We start from the raw sequence: 25,134 nt of genomic DNA, 5'->3' as shown, positions 1-25,134 counted from the left end.
TTGTATAATTACATTGATTATCTTGTTACATCTTAAAATTCCCACACTACGTAATGGAATGCTACAGTTCAGGAAGGGGACTCACCACTATTTTCTCAAGGGCTATTAAGAGAAGGGCAACAAATACTGGCCATGCATTGCTCGCGTCGCATGAAATGAATTAGTTTTATTCTGTCATTCTGAACATGTCTCAAGAGTGAGGCACATGTTAACATATCTGAATATACCACTTTGAACCCTCCGTGAACTGTAATTAGATTTTTCCTGCAGCTTATATAGGCTAAGAAATTGTGGTTGATAAATTTTTAGAGTGCTCCATCGCCTAACAACAGCCTCGAGGAATAAAACTGTGGAGTTTAATTTACAATGTAAGTATTCTAATTAACATCATATATGGGACATGTTGTATTAAAAATCTGTTCAATTCTGCAGCATATCCAAGTACACACAACTGATTATTTTTTTGTAGCCTGTGTATGTTTAAGCAATTTCTAATCACTGAAATTGCAAATTTCAACAATATATTTTACGTCTGAACATCGATTTATTTTTAATATAAACATTAAGGAAAACTGATTTACATTTATAGTAAGTTGAACTAAGTTGAAATTAAGTTTCTTTACTAAAAATGTACATACATTTGTAGAGAGGAAATTGAAAATTGTAGCTAGCCCATCCACTCCTTTTATTCATTTAATAATTATTCTTCCTGTTTCAGAAGCAGAGCAGAATAGTTTCTTAAGTAACTTACATTATAATGAAATGATCACCATAGAGCTACTGTGCATGTTTCATCCTGAACTCTTGCCTATTATGTCATCAATTAAAAACAATTGTAAACTGTTGTGGCAGTTAAGTCATTGTAAATCAAAAATAAAAACCTGGCCTTAATGTGAAGTTGTTGTACACTGAGGGGCCTTGCTTTCAGAGAAGGAGTTGAGCAATTGATCTTTCATTGAAGGTCATTAGTAATAGCTCGTCTAGCCTATACACTCATCAGTGCATGTGAATTCACAAATGTAAATTAATAATTCATGTATGAATGGTAAATAGTTCAACAGAGATACTGTGACCAAAAATTCTTGTACTTGATTTTTCTCTGCTGCAAGGCAGAACTCAGGAAGCGAGACAAAGTTTGTACAGAGCTATTTAGATAAATATATATATTGCCAATGAAAAAGGCAGTATAAGTGCTAAGCCTGTTGTTTTGATTTGTGTACATTTGGGTTCTAAGTTGCAATATATAGTGCATATTGAAGGAGTTGTTGCAATCCAATTACATTTGTCCCATAAAACTAAACAAAAGTCTATTCACATCTGATTTATTACATACTTAAGCTTTTAAATGATTTCTGTAAACAAGGAAGTCATGTTCCATCTTCTACAGTTGGCTAAGCTCTAATTATCATACCCAAGGGCCTCTGAAGTTGAATCAGTGGTAGTGGCAATTCTAATCTTTGATTCAACAAGTAGCGTTTTTAAAATTCTTTCATGGGATGTGGCATTGCTGGCTAGGCTCGCATTTATTGACCATCCCTAATTGCCCTCGAGAAAGTGGTGATGTGCTGCTTTCTTGAACCATTGCAGTTCATGTGTTGTAGGAACACCCACAATGCTGCTGGTAATGGAGTTACAGGAATTTGACCCGGCCACAATGTAGGTGCTGTACTTCCAAGTCAAGATAGAGTGTGACTCTGAGGGGAAATTGCAGGTAGTGTTCCCCTATACCTACTGCCCATGTCATTCTAGATAGTAGAGGTTGCAGGTTTGCAAGATGCTGTTGAAAGAGCACATAGAACACATTGCTGCAACTGTGCACAAGTGGTGTAGAAAGTGAATGTTGATTGTAGTGGACGGGGTGTCAAATAGGTGAGCGGTCCTGAATTTTATTTGAAGTTTGGTGTTGAGCTTGAGTTATTGGAACTGCATTTATCCAGGCAAGTGGAGAGTGTTCCATTACAGTCCTGACTTGAGTCTTGTGGATAGATGGTGGACAGGCTTTGGGAAGCTAAGAGCTGAGTTACTCTCTGCAGAATTCCTAGCCTCTGACCTGTTCTTGTAGCCACAGTATTTATATAGCTGGCCCCGTTCAACTTCTGGCCAAGAGTAGCTCCCAGGAGGTTGGGGGTGGAAGATTTAGTGATGGAAATTGCAACTGAAAGTTGATGAAGCAACTGAAAATGGTTGGGCCTTGGACTCTACTCTGCAAAACTTCTGCAGTGATGTCCTGGAACAAAGATGATTGACCTACAACAACCACAATCATCTTCCTTTGTGCTTGGTATGACTCCAAACCAATATTTGGACCAAGGCTTAAATAAAAGTCAAGAACTGAGTGGCCTTAGTGGAACCCAAACTGAGCATGGCTAGTATGCCTGATGTTGCTCCTGGAATGCACTCCTGCATTCTTCATTAAGCCAGGAGTTCTGCCCTGGTCAATGGTAAAGCAGGGCAAATGCTGAGCCATATTGTTACAGACTGTGGTTGCATATAATTTTGCTGCTGCTCAGTTTTCCATTGCTAGGCCTGTTTGAAGTCTATCCCATATTTAATATTGTGGTAACGGCTCAACACACGGGAGGATATCGTCAACGTGAAGACAAGAATTGATCTCCACGAGGACTGTGCGGTTGTCACTCCTACCAATACTGTCATGGACAGATGTTTCATTGGCAGGTGCATTGGTAAGATCGAGGTCAAGTAGATTTTTTTCCCTCTTATTAGTTCCCTCATCGTATGCTGCAGAACAATCTCGCAGCTATGTCCTGAGTACTTAGCCAGTTGTCAGTAGTGGTGCTACTGAGTTGCCATTGGTGGTGAACATTGAAATCCACCACCAGATTATACTCCGTGCACTTGTCACGTCAGTGCTTCATCCAAGTGGTGGCCAGTGTGGAAGAGTACTAATTTATCAACTGAGGGGATGTAGTAGGGATTTTATTAATTCAAGGATCTGGGTTTCACTGCCTAATAAGTCTCACAACACCAGGTTAAAGTCCAATAGGTTTATTTGGTAGCAAATGCCACGAGCGTTCGGAGCGCTGTTCCTTCGTCAGATGAGTGGGGAGTTCACTGCCTGGGCCAGCATTCATTGCCCTTGAGAAGATAGTGATGAGCTGCTCCCTTGAATCTTCTTGCAGTCCACGAGATGTGGGTACACTTACTGTGCTGTTAGGGAGGGAGTTCCAGGATTTCGACCCAGCAACAGTGAAGAAGTGGTGACAGTTTAAATGGTGGCATAATTCAGTCATGATGTGGAGATGCTGGCATTGGACTTTTGGTGACAAAGGGGCAAACCCCAAAAGCTTGCGAATTTGTTATCAAATAAATTGGTTGGACTCTAATCTGGTGTTGTGAGACTTCTTACTGGGCATAATTCAGTGACAGAGTGATGAAGAAGCATTCTAGGTTTCGTTTGTCAGAACATTGAAAACAGGAGTTGGGACACCTTGTTGAAGCTGTACAAGACAATGGTAAGTACTGTGTACAGTTCTGATCACCCTATCATGTAGAAAGGATATTATTAAACTGGAGAGTGCAAAAAGATTTGCTAGGATGGTACCAAGACTTGATGGTTTGAGTTTTAAGGAGAGCCTGGAACCTTTTTCCCTGGAGCATAGGAGGCTAAGAGGTGATCTCATAGAGGTTGAGAAAATAATGAGGGCCATAGATAATGTAGATGGTCAACATCTTTCCCCAAAGGTAGGGGAGTCTAAAATTAGAGGGCTTGTGTTTAAGGTGAGAGGGGAGAGATCCAAAAGGATTCAGAAGGGCGATTCTTTCGTACAGAGGGTGGTGAGTGTCTGGAACAAGCTACCCGAGGTGGTAGTAGTAGAGGTACAATTGTCTTTTAAAAAGCATTTTTAGACAGTTACATGGATAAGATGGGTACAGAGGAATATAGTCCAAATGTAGACATGTGGAACTAGCTCAATGGTAAAAACAGGGCAGCATGAACAAGTTAGGCCGAAGGGCCTGATCTATATTGTAAACCTCTATGACTCATTTGTTACTTCAGATTCCAAGAGTCCAGTGTCTGAGCCAGCTTCTTTATCCCATTATCAGAAAGGTAAACTGGTTCGAAAATAAAGAAGCCTTGCTATAATTGTAAGGGGCTCTGATGCGGCCACCCTCAGGATATTGTATGCAATTTTGGTCTCCAGTTTGAAGGCAGTATATACTTGCATTGAAGGCAGTCAATTGAAGATTCATGAGTTGGTCCCTGGGTGGGATGTGAGAGTTGTCTTGTGATGAGAGCAGAGTAAAATAAGGTCTCTATTTTCTGGAGTTTAGAAGCATGAGAGATGATTTAATTGAAGCATTCAAGGTTATGAAGGGGCTTTTCAGGATCAACATTGAAATGTTGTTTCCCCTGGCTAGGTTGCCTAGAAAAATAAGGCACTGCTTCAGCACAAGGGGCTTATCATTTGAGTTTAAGGTGAGCCAAAGTTTCTTCGATCAAAGAGTTGTGAATCTTTGGAATTCTGTACCCCAGAGGGTGGTGGATGCACTGTCGTTGAACATATGTAAAGCTGCGATAGATTTTTAGTCTCAGGGAATTGGGGGATATGTAGAGCTGACAGGAAAATGCTGTTGAAGCTCAAGATCAGCAGCAATCCTATTAAATGGTTGAGTTGGCTTGATGGCCATATGGTCTTCCTCAGTTCTTATGTTGTGTTCAGTCCTGCCTAGAAAAGAGAGTAGCTAAATTTATACAGGACCTTTCACAACCTCAGAACATCCCAATGCACTCTACAACCAATAGAGTGTTTCCGCAGTATAATCGTTGTCATAAAGTAGGGGAATTGGATTGAGTGATGTAAGTTCCTGGAGCTGGTTGACTGATCCCTTGGCATTTGACTTGGTTCAATCACTGGTACTCACTTATCAGCAAAGGCTGGTAATTCTAATTGATCTTGCTCACTCTCTGGGCTGTCTGGTGGTAAGCTTTATCAGCCTTCATTGCAGATGTTTTGTAATGAGCGCTGCTACCGCAGTGTCAGTGACAGGGTGGTCAAACCTTGCGAGAAGTTTTAACGGCCTTCAGAGAGATGCCAAGATTCTGTAATGGGAGGTAAGACCTCACCAAAATGGTTCTATTTATAGTAAGCATACACTTAGTTATAATCAAATTTTTGAGAAATAACAATCTCCATCATTTGACTACTGTTAATTTTATTGTTTTTTTTTTGTTAAGTAAATATGTCTGCTGAATAATGAAGCAAAAATAGAAAGGTGAATGTTCCACCTCATTTTGTGTGTTTGGTATTGAGGTTAAATGACTGATTTTTGGCATTAAAAACACTATTTTGACAATGGCAGTTTTTCACGAATGTGAGTATTGCTAACAAGGCTACCATTTGTTGCGCATTGCTAATTGCCCTTAAATGGAGCAACTTGCTAGGGTCTTTCAGAAAAAAGTGTCGACCACGCTTCTGTCACATCTGCCAGATCGGGTAAGGATGGCAGACTTCTTAAAGGCCATTAGCAAACTATATACTTTTTTAATTATTCATTTACAGGATGTGGGCGTCACTGGCTAGATCAGCATTTATTGCCATTCTTAGTTGCTCTTGAGGTGGTGGTGGTGGTGAGCTGCCACCTTGAACTGCTGCAGTCTCTTGAAGTGTAGGTACACTCAGTACCATTAGGGAAGGAGTTGCAGGATTTTGACCTAGCAACAGTGAAGGAATAGTGATACGTTTCCAAGTCAGGATGGTGAGTGGCTTGGTTAGGTGGTGTTCCCAGGTAGCTGCTGCTCTTGTCCTTCTAGATGGTAGTGGTCGTGAGTCTGGAAGGTGCTGTGTAAAGAGCCGTGTGAGTTCCTGCAGCGCATCTTCTAGATGGCACGCCATGACTGCCAATGCTCATCCATGTGGAGGAATTAAATGTTTGTGGAATGGGTGGTAATCAAGCGGGCTGCTCAGTTCTGGATGCTGTTGAGCTTCTTGAGTGCTTTTGGAACTGCACTCATCTAGGTAAGTGGGGAGTATTCCATCACACTCCTGACTTGTGCCTTGTAGACAAGCTTTGGGGATACACAGAATTCCTAGTCTTCGGTCTGCCTTGTGTCCAACGAGGGGCATACACGCGATGGGTCGTACTTGGGCTGCTCTTGGTTGTTCGAGATTGGCCTAGTGCTTCATGTCGTTAGTGTGTGCCTAAACTGGACCAGATACTGGGCAAGACGACAGCTCAGTGACTATCACTGATTGCTGTGCAGACACATGGATTTGGGCCAGTGTCTGTTGGAGTTTGCGCATTCCCCCCATGCTTGCGTGGGTTTTCTTCGGGTGCTCCGGTTTCCTCCCACACCCCAAAGATTTGCTGTTAGGCTGATTGGCAGTAATAAATTGTCCCTAAGTTAGTTTCCCTCAATGTGGATGGCCATAAAACATTAGACGAGGGTCACGGGTGGAGGGGGGCACTGGTGGTGTTGGGATGGCGGCGCGGGCTTGTTGGGCCGAAGGGCCTGTTTCCCGGGCTGTTTTTGTTCTTGTTCTTTGTTCTTTGTTTTGACCTGCTCTGATCGCCACTGTATTTATGTGGCCAGTCCAGTTCCGTTTCAATGGTAATCTCGAGGCCAAAAGAGAAAATGCTGCAAAATCTCAGCAGGTCTGGCAGCATCTGTAAGGAGAGAAAAGAGCTACTAACGTTTCGAATCCACGTGACACTTTGTCAGAGCGACAAAGGGTCATCTGGACTGTTAACGTCAGTTTTTTTTCCTCTCCTTACAGACGCTGCCAGACCTGCTGAGATTTTGCAGCATTTTGTCTTTTGGTTTCAGATTCCAGCATGCACAGTACTTTGTTTTTATCCAGTTGTAACCCCGAGGATGTTGATATTGAGGGATTCAACAATGGTAATGCTATTGAATGTCAAATGGGTGACAGTTAAACAGTGATAATTTCATGGTCACCATCGCTGAGACCAGCTTTATATTCCAGATTTATTAATTAACTTTTTAAATTTCACCAGTTTGTGTTGGATTTTGATCCTGTGTTTAAAATTTAACACAGCATTAGCCTGTCTTGTGGATTGCTAGTCCATTGACATTATCACTACTCTACCATCTCCCCCTAGTCACTTAATCTTTGTAATTCAAAGTGACAGTTCTAGGTTTTAAGATAAGTTTCAAGTATAGTGTATCATCCTTCCATTGTGATTGTGTGTGTCTGTTATAAGGTGTGATTTGATAGGGATCACTATCAGGCAATTAAACAGCTATTACGTTGTATTCGGGGTGGACTTGCTGACTGTAAGATTCGGGTAGATTGTGTTTCCTCATACCAGTATTGTATTTGCATGGAATTGAATACCAGTCTGTTTAATTTTGGTATTATACAACACAAAAATGATGCACTAATTATTCATTTTTATTCAGTAGCTACTTTAAAAATCTGTATTACCTTAATTTCCATTATATAGATTTTTTTAAACAGCTCATAAGATTAAAAGCAGAGAATCTTGGACGGTGCTAAAATTGCTTTCAGTATTTCACAATTCCCAAATGCTAACATTGTTATATTCTGTAGCTCCTAAGGAAATGATAAATTTATCATTTTCATAACTAGTCAGCAGCCTGCTCGATTTTCCAGTTGGAAGAGTTCCAATCTGTTGACATCAGCAAGTATATTTTATAAAAGCAGAAATGGCACCGTTTCCTCCCCCAGTATTGATTCCAAAACCACTCTTCAGGATCAAATGAGTTAAACTTTTTCCTCTGCTATTCATGTTTATTACAGACCTAAAATGTTTCTATAAACAGTTTTGCATGGATCACAAATTTAAGGTATTCATGCCAATAGTTTGCTCTTTAAAATTTTTCCACAAGAAGGTCATGAATGTTGTAACCAGATTTGAATTGGTGCCCACACTTCCCTTTGTTATGTTAATGACCTCAGAATCAGGGCCTGCACCATTGGGTGAACGATCCAAGGTTGCTCGCATCTAAATCAGATTTACGCTGCATGTATGTGAACAGCTGAAGTGTGGCAAATAAGATTGGTGATCTACCAGTGCAGGGAGTTGTATGGGAGTATGCTGTTGTGGCATTAACAGAGTCCTGGCTCAAAAGACAGGACTGGGTACTAAATATTCTTAGATACAAGGTATTCAGGAAAGAAAGGAGAGTGGTAGCCATATTAATTATAGATAATACAATCCCAGAGAGAAGGGGGGGTACTTTATAAAGGGTCAGGGATCAAATCTATTTGGTTAGAACTAAGAAATAATAGACACCCATTATACTACTGAATGTATTCGAGTGGGAAAGATATGGAGGAATAAATTTGCAGGAATATTACATGTAAATCCTATGGAGTAGTTATAATTAAGTCTTTAATTATTTTCTTACAGACGGAGTGGTAATAGTGTAAATGGCAATGAGAGGACGTGTTCAGGCTAACATTCTACATTAGCAGTATATTTTCTTATTTGAGATACTGGAAAGGCTAAAGATTGATAAAGAAGAGGTATAAGATAGGTTAGCTCTTAATTCACCAGGACTGAATCAGGTGTGGCCGAGGATGCTAAGTGAAGGAGGATTGGAAATTGCAGAGGTAGTCGTCAATATCTCCTAATCCATCTTAGTTCTTGAAAATATTATTTACTTGCTCCAAAGAGGGTTCAAGAATACCTTGATGATTCTTCATCAAGGAAGAAATAGCGAGGCACCTAGAAAAGAATGGTTTGATCAAGCAGACGCAGCACGGATTTGTTAAGTGGAAGTTGTGTTTAACGAAATTATTGGATTTCTATGAGGATGTGACTAGTGCGGTAGACAGAGGGGAACCGGTGGATGTAATGTTTTTAGATTTCCAAAAGGCGTTTGATAAGGTGCCTCACAAAAGGCTGCTGCAAAAGGTTAGGGTGGACGGAGTTGGGGGTAAGGTGTTAGCGTGCATAGAGGATTGGTTGTCTAATAGGAAACAGTGAGAATCAAAAGGTGCTATTCTGGTTGGCAGTTGGTGACTAGTGGAGTGCCGCAGGGATCGGTGCTGGGGCCTCAACTGTTTACCATTTACTTAGATGATCTGGAGGAGGGGACTGAGTGTAGGGTAACGAAATTTGCTGATGACACGAAGATGAGTGGAAAAGCAAATTGCGTGGAGGGTGCGGAAAGTCTGCAGAGAGATCTGGATAGGCTGAGTGAGTGGGCGAGTACCTGGCAGATGGAGTATAATGTTAGCAAATGTAGAAATAATAGCAGGAGGGATTATGATTTAAAAGGCGACAAGCTTCAGCATGCTACGGTGCAGAGGGACCTGGGGGTCCTTGTGCACGAATCGCAAAAACCCAGTCTGCAGGTGCAGCAGGTGATCAAGAAGGCGAATGGAATGTTGGCCTTTATAGCGAGGGGTATAAAATATAAAAGCAGGGAGGTCTTGCTGGAACTGTACAGGGTACTGGTGAGGCTGCAGCTGGAGTACTCTGTGCAGTTTTGGTCACCGCACTTGCAGAAGGATATATTGGCCTTGGAGGGAGTGCAGAGAAGGTTCACTAGGCTGATACTGGAGATGAGGGGGTTAGCTTATGAAGAGAGATTAAATACACTGGGTCTGTACTCGTTGGAGTTTAGAAGGCTGAGGGGGGGGGGGGGGGGGGGGGGGATCTTATAGAGATGTATAAGATAATGAAGGGGCTAGATAGGGTAGAGGTAGAGAGATTCTTCCCGCTTAGAAAGGATAGCGGGACCAGAGGGCACAGCCTCAAAATAAGGGGGTCGGTGGGGGGAGGGGGGGTTGGTGCAGTTTAGATCGGAGTTGAGGAGGAACTTCTTCACTCAAAGGGTGGTGAATCTCTGGAATTCTCTGCCCATTGAAGTGGTGGAGGCTACCTCGCTGAATATATTTAAGTCACGGGTAGATAGGCTTTTGACAGACAAGGGAATTAGGGGTTATGGGGAGAAAGCGGGAAAGTGGAACTGATCCACTTCAGCCGTGATCTTTTTGAATGGCGGGGCAGGCTCAAAGGGCTAGATGGACTACTCCTGCTCCTATTTCTTATGTTCTTATGTACAGCAACTATAAACCAGTCAGTTTGATCTCAATGGTAAGAAAGCAGTTAGAAAGTTAACATGGACAAAAGTGGATTAATTGAGGAAAACCAGTATGGATTTGTTAAGGGCAAGTAAGTCATTTATAACAAATTTGATTGAGTTCTTCAGTCAAGTAACAATGAGACTTGATGCAGTGAACCTGGACCTCCAAAAGGTGTTTGAAGTGTCACATAAAGGCCTGTCAAAGTTAAAGCCAATGGAATAAAAGGGACATTGGCAGCATGAATATAAAGTTGGCTGAGTGATAGGAAATAGGGTTTTTTTGGACTGAAGGAAGGTATACACTGGGGCTGTCCAGGAATCTGCATTAGGATCGCTGTGTTTCATGATCTACAGTAATAACCAAGACTTGGGGACGCCCAGCTCCATTTCCAGGTTTTGCGTCAGTTGCAAATTTTGAAGTATTGTGAGCCGTGAGGAACATAGAACATAGAACATTACAGCGCAGAACAGGCCCTTCGGCCCACGATGTTGCGCCGACCAGTTTTTTTAAAAAAAACACTGACCCACTAATCTAAACCAATCCCTTTTCGTCCATAAACCTATCCACAGATCTCTTAAACGCCCCTAAACTAGGCGCATTTACAACCGCAGCAGGCAGGGCATTCCAATCCCTCACCACCCTCTGGGTAAAGAACCTACCCCTGACATCCGTCCTATAACTACCCCCCCCCCCCCCTTAATTTAAAGCCATGCCCCCTCGTGCTAGCTTTCTCCATCCGAGGAAAAAGGCTATCGCTATCCACCCTATCTAAACCTCTAATCATCTTATATGTTTCAATAAGATCCCCTCTTAGCCTCCTTCTTTCCAGCGAAAACAACCCCAAATCCCTCAGTCTCTCCTCATAGGACCTCCCCTCCATACCAGGCAACATCCTGGTAAACCTCCTCTGCACCCTCTCCAAAGCCTCCACGTCCTTCCTGTAATGTGGGGACCAGAACTGCACACAGTACTCCAAGTGCGGCAGCACCAGAGTTGTGTACAGTAGCAACATGACGCTGCGACTCCTAAATTCAGTCCCCCTACCAATAAACGCCAAGACACCGTATGCCTTCTTAACAACCTTATCTACTTGATTCCCAACTTTCAGGGATCTATGTACACATACACCTAGACCCCTCTGCTCCTCCACACAATTCGAAGTCCTCCCGTTAGCCCTATACTCAACACATCTGTTATTCCTACCAAAATGAATTACCTCACACTTCTCCGCATTAAACTCCATCCGCCACCTCGCGGCCCAGCTCTGCAACCTTTCTAAGTCACCCTGCAAACTATGACACCCTTCCTCACAATCTACCACACCTCCGACTTTGGTGTCATCAGCAAACTTACTAATCCACCCAACTATACCCTCATCCAGATCATTAATAAAAATTACAAACAGCAGTGGCCCCAAAACAGATCCCTGAGGCACACCACTCGTAACCGAGTGGGGAGGATCATGATGCGGTGCAAGAGGATATAAATTGGGTCAATGGGTGCACATATGGCAAATGGAACTTAATCCACAGAAGGAAGAAAGTTGTGGTGAATCTTTACGTAGTCTGGTTCAGCCTCGACTGGAATATTGCTCAGTTCTGAACACCACACTTTAGGGAGGAGGTAGGAAAGTTTTGAGAATGTTCTAGAGATGAGACTTCAGTTACATAAGTAGATAGGGAAAGTTGGGACTGTTCTCCTGAGAAGAGTTGCTAGTGATGTTTAAAAGCATGTGGGGTCTGGAGAGAGCATATAGAGAAAAATAAACTGTTCCTCTTTGGAAGATTGCGCAGACACTAATTTGCTAAAGAAAATATGAGGGAAAACTATTTTTATGTAGTGACTGGTTAAGGTCTGGAATGCAATGGCTAAGTCTATAATGAAAGCCATTGATTCAATCATGGCTGTCAAGAGGGATTTGGTATTAAGAACGGGACTAGCTGAGTAGCTGTTAAAGAAAGTCAGCATGGGACGTGGTGGGTTGAATGGCCTCTGCTGTAGCCATTCTGATTGTAATTAGTGGCTGAGAAAGGCACCATTGGAGGCACTATGCAGCAGATTCTACATCAGTGTGTATGTTGCTCATCAGGAGAAGCTAAAGCAAGAGACGTGGCAGAGAAATAAATCAAAAGAAGAAGCAATTCGTATCAAAAATATTTCTCTTACAGAATTTATAGAAACATAACTTTCTAAATCTAAATATTCTACAGAATTAGATGCTTTTAGGCGCTAAATTCTAGCCAACGCCGAAAATATTTTCGGATACTTCAACTAGAGCAGAAGAGTAACCTGGTTCACCTTTTACCATAGTGTAAAGTAATACTGCTGTCTCGAAAATTTAAATCTTTTGTTGCAACTGAGATAGGTTCAGGGAAAATGTCATGATGTAGTGGAATTTACTGTAGTTTTTTTCTCCTCAGTCTCATTTTTCATTCTGGGGTGAGTACCATGTTCAATTATTGTACATTTCAGAAGAAACGTAATCCCAATTCCTTTTCGTAAGCGTGAAGTTTTAGATGTTGGAGTGGCCTCAGTAAGCGAAGTCTCAATGACAGTGTGGTTGCTGATGGATGGTAATAGAAGAGAGAATGATATTTCTCCCTTTTTCAATGTTAATTTTAAACTGATCAGTGTGGATGACAGAATCACTCAAAGATCAGAGACAAAAATAAGCGGTATAAATTCTTGTCAGTTACACTGGATATAGTTTGCATTTATTTGAATGACTAGCATTTTGTTTGTGCAGGATTTGCAAAAAATGCAAGGTGCTGTTTAATAAGGACTGTTCTAATCGGTCTCTTTTTTTTTATTGCTTCTCATTATGTTCTGGAGGGAATTTTGGTTAAGTGGAGTTTAACTGTCACTGTAATCCCACAAATGGTGGTTGACTTTAGAAATCTATTGAAACTGCTTCAGGAAGTATTCATGTTTATAATAAACTAATAGAAATTAAATCTGTATCTCCTTCATTGATGCACTAAATGATTACCTCAATCAGACATCTTATCTACCCACTGTGGAGCACACCAATTTCTGCATTATGTTTCAATGCTAGCCCATGCTGTGTGTATTTTTTTTAAAAAAGACATTTTCAGCTCACCACAGTAGAAAGTGAGTCTCCTGTGATAGCCTTTTGAATTTGTATTGTGTGGCAGTAACAATACCAAACCAGTAATTCCTGAGCAGTCAGTACAATCTTGCCTTCGGATTTCATTGTTTAGGACCATGAGTCATTTGAATTTTTCACATTTAATTTCAGCTTAATTAACTTGTGGAAACTTTGTTGTAAATATGGCCTGTTTTCATTAAATGTATATCCTGTGTTGCAACATCAACACGTTAGCCTGGAATTTTTGTTTTGACTATTATGGAATAAATTGGATAGCAGCTTCCTGACGAAGCACACATGTAATCAAATGTAACATTTTGGATGCTGAATTTCCAGTTACCCTGCTCCTCAGCTGTACTACAATAGTACCTTGTAAATGGGCTCGACATTGTCAGTGTCACAAAAAAACATTGAATTCAATGTCGAGTCCAAAGTTATTTTTACTCTATTCTGAAATATACAAAGCCAATGTGTGGAGTATACTGAGCACACCTGAATCCATCCATTTGCTTGCTCCAAAAACCAACCCAAATTTAATTTCATTCATGATTCCTGCAAGAGAGATGTAAGATCCAAGCTCGCGAGAAAAGGCATTGCGTTCCAGCTTGGGTTTGATCTGACGCTTGACTTAGTCAGAAGGCTGAGAAGTGCATCTCTACCGAGTGATCATGGTTTCACCCTTGAATCTTAGCTGTCAATGTATCAGCAATTGCATTGCATGATAAATACTGAGGTTCAGTTAAATTATGTAGACCTGTCAAGTTTAAGTTATTTAAATTGCCAGTATTTGATTTTTTTTAAAGAGTGTGCCTGTATCTGAGAGTTGGAGCTAAAAGCTGCTCCAGCACTTTCAATGCCTGTTTGTTGGCATAACTCTGATTCCTATCATTGAAGTATTATTAATGCTTGGCTAATTACCATAACCTATCACAGGGCTGTAAGTTCAGTTTGTTTGACCGATCAGAGGTTAAAGGGGTTTGAATACAACTATTTGTTTTTAGAAGGGATTAAATACTTGAGCCGTTATGTATTGAATGAGTTCCAAAGAGTCACATTGGATGCTGCCAAACCTGCTGAGTTTTTCCAGCACTTGTTTTCTTTCATGAGGTGAGAGTGTTTTTATATATAGTGAAGGCTATGTCCGCCCACAGTGGATACTGCATGAGTTAGCAAGGAGGACGCAAGGGAAAATGGTGAGTCCAGATCCCCTTCATTCTATGTAATAACTTCATGGAGGCCAAAGTCCCGTCACCAACTTATTTACACCATACATCTGTACACAGCCAGCTGTCCAGTTGCTCCCTGCTGAATGCAGGCTGGGACTCTGACACAGCTGCTCTAAAAATAGGGTCCCTCAGGCATGTCTTTTCATACCGACCAAATAAATTCAAATTAACTTAGGGACAAATTAAAAGGGGCAGCTCCCCAAAAGGAAAGGGGAGCAGCCCAAACAAAAACCAAAGTCGAAAGGAAACTTAAAACGTTTAAATCAAAATGTGATTGTCAGGGCCTGTATTACACCCCAGCCCCTGCGGTGCCCAGCGGGCGTGGAAGGGGGATTCATCAGGCAGTTCATACTCTAGCAAGCTAACCTCATTAGTCTGGCTGAAGTCATCACGTTTCCCCCCCCCCCACCCCACCCCCCGCCATCCACCAGCGACTGACTCGTTGAGGGGGACTCTGCTCGTCCCTAGGGCTGCAGGGCAGACTTGGCTCAGGAATGGGTGGAGAGCTTGAGGCCCGAACCTGGTACAGGTGTTTCCTTTCCTCTGCCTCACCTACGTATACTTGGCAGGATGCCTGTCCTGTCCTGGATTCAACTGTTCTCGTTACCCAGGCAGGTCTATTTGCATAATTTTCTGACAAACTCTCTCCCCTGCTTCAAAGTGCCCCTCTTGGCAAGTGTTGTTGTGGCCCCTGCATTGGGCTTCCTGGTTCTTTCCACCTTTTCCTCCCAGGTTTGGCAGCAATAGGCTCAGTCTGGTGCAAAGCCATCTGCCCGTCAGTAACTCTGCTCGCACACTTCCTGTGGTGACGTGTGAAGTGGTCCTATAGTCAAATTACCATCTGTAATGAGGCCGCTGGCTTTTTTTAACCTGTCGTTTAACGTCTGGACTGCTCTCTCCACTAGCCCATCTGATGAGGTGCTGTCTTGATGTGCCGGACTCCATTTGATTTCATAAATTGTGCCAACTCTAGGCTGGTGAACACTGAACCATTATCAGAAACTAATACTGCTGGGATTCCGTGCGTTGCGAACGAGGTGCGGAGTTTCTCAACAGTTGCCGTCGTGTTTGCCAAGTTTAGGTTATCAGTGTCTAACCACTTGGATGGGCATCGATCACCAGAAACACGGACCCCATGAATGAGTCTGCAAAATTAACATGGAGTTGTGACTGTGGTCTGCCTGTCCTTCCCACAGGTGCAGCGGGGCAGCTGGTGGTGCCTTCTATTCCTGTTGGCACGTCTAGCATTGTCCCACCAGTTTCGCTATGTCTGGCCACCACATTTGGCTCCTGGCAAGCATCATTTTTGATACTCCAGGGTGCCCATGATGTAGTTTGGCCAGTATGTCCCGACAGCCCTGCCTTGGGATGATGACCCGTGCTCCCCGTGGCAGTATCCTGTCTTCCACCGTGATCTCCCTCCTGCTCTAGTATGGTAGAACTGTAGATGGACTGGTATTTCCAGCTACCCTGTTAGCACCAGGTGCTTTACCTTTGCCAATGCATATATTGTGCACCTACTGGGATGGCATCCATAAAGTTTGTCATCATGGTCTCCTCCATCCTGAGTATCAATGGTGGGGTATCCAGTAACAGTAGCTGGCTTAACGCATCAGCATTTGCCATTCCAGTCCCTGGTCGGTGCTCCAATCGATACTGATATACCGCCAGCAATAATGCCCAATGCTGGATCCGGGCTGACGCTATCAGCGGCACTGCTTTGTCTTCCTTCAGTAGACCCAGCAAGGGTTTATGATCTGTTAAGATTGTACTTCTTTTGCTCATATGGTGAAATCTTTTGACTGTGAAGATTACTGCTAGTACTTCCTTTTTCAATCTGGGCATATCTTTGCTCTGCCATTGCCAGGGTGCTGGAGGCGTACACTATTGGCTGCTCTGCCAAGTGTGCCAAGACTGCGCCCACTCCATATGGGGATGCGTAACAGGTGAGTACCAATTCCTTCTTGGGTTATAACATACCACCACATTTTTGGACGAGAGTTGCTGTTTAATTTTCTTGAAGGTCCTGTCCTGGTGGGCTGACAATTGCCAAGTTGGTCTCTTTTTTAGCAACTGATGGAGGGAGTCCAGAATGGAGGCCCTATTCTTTATGAATTTCCCACAGTAGTTTCCAGTCCTAAAAATGACTGGGGAATTAGCCTGGATTGTTGTGGGAGCTGGGGCACTTTTTTGGTTGCACCCAATCCTCCAGACGATGTAGGCCCGACCTTATTCACTTTGTATCCCAGATAGGTTACTTGAACAAAGAAAATTATAGCACAGGAACAGGCCCTTCGGCCCATCAAGCCTGCACTGTCCATGCTGCCTAACTGAACTAAAACCCCCTACCCTTCTGGGGACCGTATCCCTCTATTCCCATCCTATTTGTGCATTTGTCAAGATGCCACTTAAAATCACCATCATATCTGCTTCCACTACCTCCCCCAGTAGCGAGTTCCAGACACCTTTGTGAAAAAACTTTGCCTCATACATCTCCTTTAAACCTTGCACCTTGCACCTTAAACCTATGGCCCCTAGTAATTGACACTTCTGCCCTGGGAAAAAGCTTCTGACTATCCACTCTGTCCATGCACCTCATTCTTGTAGACTTCTATCAGGTCAGCCCTCGATGGCACATGGGTTATACCCCTCTGTTGTTCTAGTGAGAACAAACCAAGTTTCTCTAACCTCTCAACTATATGTTCCCCGTACCAGGCAACATCTTGGCAAATCTTTTTTGTACGCTCTCCAAAGCCTCCACGTTCTTCTGGTAGTGTGGCAACTAGAATTAAACGCTATTCCAAGTGCAGCCCAGCTAAAGGTTCTAAAAAGCTGCAACGTGACTTGCTAATTTTTGAACTCAGTGCCCCGGCCAATAAAGGCAAGTATGCCATGTGCCTCCTTGGCTACCTTCTCCACCAGTGTTGCCACGTTCAGTGACCTTGTGACTTGGTACTAAAAAGGGACGCTTCTCCCTTTTCAAATGCACTCCTGCTGCTGCAAACCTTCTCAGAGCTTCCTCCTGGTTCTGCAGATGTTCTGCCCTTGTTTTCGCCGTAACGAAGACATTGTCTAGGTAAATTGCAACCTGCAGTAACCCCTGTAGGGTGCTCTTCATGGTCCTTTGGAATATGGCACAAGCTGACGAAACCCCCAAAAGGCAATCTTTTATACTGGAAGAGGCCTTTCAGCATACTTATTGTGGCAAATTTTTCCAAAATCTTGTGTAGCCATAGTTGCAGGTATGCGTGGCTTATGTCCAGTTTTGTATAGGAGTCCTCCTATTAACTTTGCATACATGTCCTCAATCCTGGGAATTGGGTATTTGTCAAGCTGAGTGTAACAGTTTATCATCTGTCTGAAATCGTCACAAAGGCACACTGAGCCATCTGGTTTTAAGATAGGAACCACAGGTGCACCCATTCATGAACTGGACCAGATTTTATTATTCCTTCATGCAATAATCTTTTGATTTCTGCATTGACCTTTTCCCTTAACGCAAATGGTACAGGTCGTGCTCTGCAAAACTTAGGGATCGCCTCCGGGTCTACGTGCAATTTTGCCTTGACTCCTTTGTCCCAAAAAAACTTGCGGATATTTGTTCAGGGTCTCAGTCAGGTGGCTGTTTTCCACCTGTAAGATATTCGTCCAACCTAGCTGGATTTCTTGGGCAATTTTGTCCTAATAGGCTTAGTCCTTAACCTTCTGCTACCATTAAAGGGAGCCTAACTAATTGTTTCCCATAAGCAACTGGCACATGAGTTGTACCCATCACTTTCAGTAGTTCCCCTGTACAGGTTCACAGCCTTGCCAAAGTTTTGGTCAGGGCTAAGGGTTGGAGTCCAGTTCTATCTTGTTAAACACTGTCTCCCCTATGACCCATACGGCTGTGCTTGTCTCAACCACCATTAAAATTGGACATCTGTTCAGTCTCACTGACAATTTGGGTTTTGATTTTTGTCATCACTATGCACAGTAACTGTTCCTCAGAGATAGGGGCACCTTCCAGTTTGTGCATCTTCCAATTTGTGCATTCTCCTGCCCTTTGGTCTATGTGTTCTTTATTAGCCATGTTGGTTTAGGAGATTTGCTTTTCCTCTGTGCATTCTGACACTGGCAACCATTGCAGTGTCATGTCAGGCAGGGCTCTACTGGAACTGCTGTCACTCTGGGTTTACCTTGACCTTGTCTAGGTGCGATTCTATAGGAGGAATTGGGCTCCCTTGTATCCAAATCCTTCCGGAGAGCTGCTGTGTAGTGGCCTGGCTCCCTTGTATGCAAATCCTTCCGGAGGGCCACTATGTAGCGGCCTGCCCCGTAGTGGTGGTCCCAGACCCCAGACCCCCTGGTATTGGCTTCTACCTCCATCGGGATACCTTGGAGCTCATGTGCTCTGCTTGCAGCTTTTTCCTAATGACAAGGCCAGCTGTAATCCATGTTTACAGTCCAGCTGGGCTTTTGCCAACAGGCATTTCTGTATAGTCATATTGTTTAATTCCAGTCTGTTTCACAGCATCTCATTTAGTGCCGCCGCCACCACCACTAGATTCGGGTAAGGTTCCATTAGATTGGAAACTAACAATGTACTCCTTTTTTTTAAGAAGGGAGGAAGTCAAAAAGCAGGAAACAACAGGGCAACCAATTTAACATCTAGCATAAGAAAAATGCTCAAAGCTAGTATTGAAGATTTCATAGCAGGGCATGAACTCATGGTAATCAGGTAGAGTCAGTGTGGCTTTATGAAAGGAAAATCACGTTCAACTAACTTTCTGGATTTCTTTGAAGTAATGCACTGTGCATCGATTTCCAGGAGGCATTTGATAAGGTGCCATATCAAAAGTTACTTTGGAAAATAAACTTCATGGTTTGGGGGTAACATTTTGGCATGGATAGCAGATTGGCTGGCTAGCTAACAGGTAACAGAACATGCATAAAGGGCGATTTTCTGTTTAGTAGTATGGAATGAGTGGTATGCCATATATGGGCCTCAACCTTTTACAATGTATATAAAGGACTTGGATGAAGGCACTGAGGTATGGTTGCTAAATTTGCTGGTAATGCAAAGATAAGTCGGATAGTAAGTTGTGAAGAGGACATGAGGCTGCAAAGGGATGTAGATGTACAAAAACATTGAATGCCTGTTTAAGAATGTTGTCACCACTAAATCTTAATGCAATTGTCATTAAATCGTGGCAATGTAATTAATAAGACATTTGAGAGAGAGGATTCTTGTGGGGGAATCTAGAACTAGTGGGTCACTGTTTAAAAATAAGGGGTAGCCCATTTAAAACAAGTTTTTTTTCTGAGGGGCATGAGTCTTTGCAACTCATCTCCTCAAAAGGCACTGGAAGTAGAGTCTTTGAATATTTTTAAGGGAGAAGTAAATAGATTCTTGCTAATCAAAGGGTGCAAGATTTTTAGGGATAGGTTGGAATTTGGAGTGGAAGTTGCAGTCAGATCAGCCATGATCTCATTGAATGGTAGAGCAGGCTTGAGGGACCAGGTGACCTACCCCTACTTCTGATTATATGGTTTATGGTCAGTGATGCATCAGGGTTGGCATGAACGGACATTAAGAAGCCATGGGTATGGGTTGTATGGATGGGACATAAGTCAGGGTGAAAGCAAGAGGGGCTAAAATGTAAATGAATAACTGGAACCAAGTCCGAGAGAACTAAGGGGAGCCTTTTAAACACTCTGCTTCGGCAGTCTGTATAGCTCCTGTGGCTATCTTCAATCCGTGTCTGGGGTGATGGGCCTGACTCCATCCTGTATCTACCCACTTGAAATGAAGATTCTGCTAATCAGAACACTTCCTCTCGAGGTGAATGTGGTGATCCAAAAAATTTCCCAACTTGAGAGAAAATCAAGGCTGATTTGTCAGTGAAGATTTTTCACTAGTTGCTACTTCTTGGTCCTGCTCAAAGACCCCTAGATCCCTTGTAAGGGGTCCTATGGTGGATGAGATACTTGATGACATCATGTCTCCCCTGAAAATTTAACAGAACTGAATGCTGTTCCTTTGTCACTGACTACAAGATCTGAGCCAGAATAATTTTTACATTAAAAGGACTGAGCAGTTTAAATTGTGTGGAATAATGTCTGATGATTTCATAACCAGTTGTGACGAAGGGCGTGACTGTACACCCTTGTCCTGCCCATTGATGGGGGGGTAAAGTTGAGTGCAAAACAAAAAATTGGGTTCATGCCCATTTTCACACCACATGCAATATAACTGGTGCTGTATTGCCATTGGGATGGGCTTGGGCATGAAGTTGATTTGCAAATTCATGTCATGATTTACGTGACATTTAAGCATTAGCCATTGATGGCCTCACCCATGCTTAACCAGCTCATTGGTCAGAACAGACACCGTGAGAATCACTCATGATCCCCACCAATGGTGGTCATGGGTGGAGGGGGGACTCGTAACATTAAAATGGCAGCGCTGGCTCGTTGGGCCAAAGGGCCTGTTTCCCGGGCTGTTTTGTTCAATAGGACACAAGCGATGGACGTGCTGGGGGATTGGAGGCCGTTGAAGCCCCCAGGTGATCGGGGGCATGGCTGAGCAATGCCAGCCTCAATGCCAACCAGGCACCATAGCTGCCAGGGCAGCCAAGGAGATGGGGCCTGAGTGGGAGTGAAGTAAGAATGGGGGACTCTGCAAGGGGTAGTGATAGGCAAAGAGGGACGTGTGCAGCAAGGGGCTGTGGGATGTGATGTCAAAAGGTAGTGGGGGTAGTGTTCTGGAGTATGTGGGCCACAGAAGGGGGCATGGTGGGAACTTATCAGGAGGGTCCCCATGCCAGTGACTTGTGTTGCCATGCGGGGGCTTATTCAGGAGGAAGGGGTCTTCCAGTTTACTGGGCAATCAGGACACCAGCACAATAATGCATCGAGCAGTATGCAGACAGCTTAGGCTCTATGCACTCCACCGCAAACCAGTGCAAATCGCACTGCTCTCCAAAATAATGATGTGGATGTGCCGGCATTGGACTGGGGTAAACACAGTAAAAAGTCTGACAACACCAGGTTTTAGTCCAACCGATTTATTTGATAGTAAACTCACAAGCTTTCGAGGGGACTGTCTCTTCGTCACCTCTTCGTCAGGTGACGAAGAGGCAGTCCCCTCGAAAGCTTGTGAGTTTACTATCAAATAAATCGGTTGGACTAAAACCTGGTGTTGTCAGACTTTTTACTCCAAAATAATGACCAGAGTGGTAAGATTTCATTGTCATAACGCGCCCGAAAAATGTCTGAAATACACCCATTTTCAAACTTCAAAATTTTTTTTGTAAGATTGCGCCCATAGTATTTTTGACTAAGAAGCATTTCACTGTTTTCCGGCGCAACCAAGGACTGCATAGAAAGGGTAAGATTTAATGGTGATTATACTTCAGCCTATGTACTTCCTCTCGGTTTTTAGATGCTATCCTTCAAATTCGAGAAGATAACATGGTGGTCAGAAGGCAGGAGAAAAGAAGCAAGGGAAATTGGCATGGAAATCTGCAGAGAATTGGTTCTGTGAGACGAGTAACTTTAATCCCCAGTTAAACTGCAATTTTAGACAAATTGCTTTAACAGAGGGTCATCTGGACTCAAAACGTCAGCTCTTTTCTCTCCTTACACATGCTGCCAGACCTGCTGATATTTTCCACTGTTTTCTGTTTTGCAATTTTGGACTCATGGCTTCAAAGTTGACAAAGTCCTTTTCTATCTGTGCAGTTTTGTTGCCAAGGCTGAAAAATGAGTTTAGTGGGAATCAACTTTAATAACAACTGAACTGGTTGCAGAATGAATTACAAAATTATCATAAAATCATTTAGCTGCTTGATAAATTTTAGTTGTCATATGCAGCTGGATTATATTTTACCATGTTTTCACAGAATTACTGTATCATAGGATAGAATACCTACAGTGTAGAAGAATCCATTTGGCTCATCAAGTCTGCACCAATCCTTTGACAGAGTATCTTACTGAGGACATCTCCCCTGGCCTGAACCCTTATCCTTTGCAAAAATTTAGCACGACCAATCCACCTGACCTGCACATTTTTGGACTGTGGGAGGAAACTGGAGCACCCTGAGGAAACACATGCAGACATGAAGAGAATGTGCAAACTCCACTCAGACGGTCACCCAAGGCTGGAATCGAACCTGAGTCCCTGGATCTGTGAGGCCGCAGTGCGAATGAACTACTCTGCCACCATACCGCCCTTGAAATGAGGCCAAACAAGTGAATCTGCTGGAGCTACAAAGGAATTCTGGACTGTGGCCAGTGTAGCTGGGAAGTTCAACTGCCAGTGACTTGCAACTATAGCATTTAACCACAAAAATTCCGGCAACACGCAATGTTTCTGTTTTGTGTTCACAGAATGAACAAAAACGATAATTTTTGTATTTCAGCTAATTGTGTTTTGATAGACCCTTTGTGTGGCAATTTTTTGATTAATCTTGTGTTGAGCAAGTAGTCATAACCATAATGTTTTGGCAGTCATAAGGCGTCACATTTTGCAATAACTGTTGAACATTGAAGTGTTAGCAGACCAAAAACCTCAGTTGTGCTGATTTTTCTGCTGAAATATCAGATAAGTGTCTGATATTAAACCGAGTTTCAGAAAAAAAAATATTCTTATGGCTTGGATGACGTGGAGTGAGAGTGTGCTGTTTAGCTAATAAGCTGATCTGCCTCTTTTCAAGGCCAGTGCTTTATCTTGTAGATTTTAGCTATACTGTATTTATGCATATTGATGTTGCATGAAGTGGTATTAAGTATTGTTTTTAAGAATGTGGTGGCTTGTGTAATTATTTCAAATAACCCAATTGGATTATATTGCATGTCTTCTGCTTAACAATAGTTATGACCAAAACCAAGCCACTATTTGTATGAAAGCAAGATGGACTTCATACAGTCAAACAAAATGCATTGTGCAAACTCGCTAATTGACCATTAAAGTGATGTTCAAGCCTTGGCCTTGTATTTTGCAGGCATCTTCAACTCATTTAATAAGAGCATTTGAAAGAGATTCCTCCAATCTTTGATCTGAATGCAGTGTAAGTAAATAACACCAAGTATTTGGGACACTGGATTGTCCACAGGACACATCCTGCGTTGTATCTACAAAATAAGAAAACCATTTGCAATGAATTGTTTCAACTATTAATTACCCCAGATTTGTGTATTTTACCAGAATTTGAAATATTTCAATTAATGAGGCTTTTTTCCATTCTCCTCAAATTGAAAATGTATTTATTCGACAGCCCTCCTGGCTCAACATAAACAAGTTATCCACAGCCAGTTTTTAAACAAAGGAGCTTTTTAGTATTATTTTAAAAATCATGTAGCTTTTTAAAAGTGAGCTGTGAAGGTTATCTTTGGCTTTGGGTTATATAAATGACTGTGTGCAGAATGTCAACAAGACCAGATTGCAGAACTGTTAGTGCAGCAATCACAATATGCCTTGTTTGTGCGTGAACAGGTTCACATATGAATTCATATGAGAATTCATGACAATTGAATACAGGGGGATGGAGATGATAGAAATATGACTCTCCATAAGGGTCATTTAACATGGATGAGTTGCTTAATAGAGCAGAATATCCTTTATTTTAAATGGGGTTAGCTCATTTTAAAGATGTGTATGCTAAATTATTAGTTGCCAACAATCAATCTCGCATGTAATTGGGTGCTGATAATGCCTTCTGTTTATTCACTGTTCATTTCCTGCATTTATTTTGTTTTCACTAATACTTCAATTAGTTGCAGATTTGAGCTCGCTGAAGCGATTGCCTGATGGATTGTGCAATTTGGGGTTTTGCCATTTAAATTTATGGATTAAATATTTCATTTTACTCCTTTCACGTCTTCAATTCTTAATGCTGTCCAGTTTTACAAATTGATCAGCTTAGTTTCATTTCACACCTTCATCTTTAGCCTGTGGTGTAATACCTTTGGGTGTGGCTGTGCAACATCCCATGACTTCTCTAATGGAACTGCTCATAGATTCTCTGGGGGCGACCTTATCGCTTGTTGTGCTGATCGAGCAGCGTGAAGAGCCGATAAGATCTAGAGAGAGGCAAACAACTGAGTTCGTGCCTGATTTCTCGTGTCTTACGATCATACTGGCCCCAGTCTGTTGGCATAATCAGCCTTGGGCCCGGAAAATATGTATGACCTCATTTAAATGTTATTAGTGAACCTGGGACATCGTAATCTGGGCTCACTTGCCTTAATGGCCTTGCCAATGGAGGTCCTCGCTGGCAAGGATCACATTGGTCCACAGCAATGAGGATCAGACGTGATGGCTTCACTGGTGGGACCAGAGGCCATTGAGATACCTGCCTGGTTGGCAATAGACAGGCAGTGTCAGCCTGGCACTGTGTATTCTTGACGTAGTACACAGGGAGATGAGGGCGCATGCGCTATAGTGCACACTAGCAATCTACTGCTGGCTTCAATAGACTCAGTTCACTCCTCCTACTGGTGAGAATCTTACTTTGCCCTCTTTGTTTTTCTAAGTATCAAAAGATTTAATTTTTTTTTCTCTCGCCAAAAAGACAGGTCTGAAATGCTCCTATTTTCTTGCTTGTTCAGCACTCAGTATTTTTTCTTGGTAAGATCATGCATTTTGTCACTGGAGTGGAGGAAAGCTAACTGGTGAATCTTCCACATTGACAAGTAAATGAATATTTTGGGATGGAAGACGTTCATAATATTCTGAAAAAGTCACTCACGTGGGGACATGACTCGTGCACAG

General features: G+C 42.6%; 1 protein-coding gene across 3 annotated transcripts in view; it reads left to right on the top strand.

The window, feature by feature from the left end:
- Positions 1-25,134, top strand: part of LOC145357530 (lysine-specific demethylase 2B-like) — a 182,631-nt gene that overhangs the window by 84,311 nt on the left and 73,186 nt on the right. The gene's annotated exons all lie outside the window — the stretch shown is intronic.

This window comes from Carcharhinus amblyrhynchos, chromosome 23, assembly GCF_965287045.1.
Source record: "Carcharhinus amblyrhynchos chromosome 23, sCarAmb.v2.hapA, whole genome shotgun sequence".
Lineage (NCBI taxonomy): Eukaryota > Metazoa > Chordata > Chondrichthyes > Carcharhiniformes > Carcharhinidae > Carcharhinus > Carcharhinus amblyrhynchos.
The sequence above is the reverse complement of the archived record's forward strand: the minus strand, read 5'-3'. Positions and strand labels throughout refer to the sequence as shown.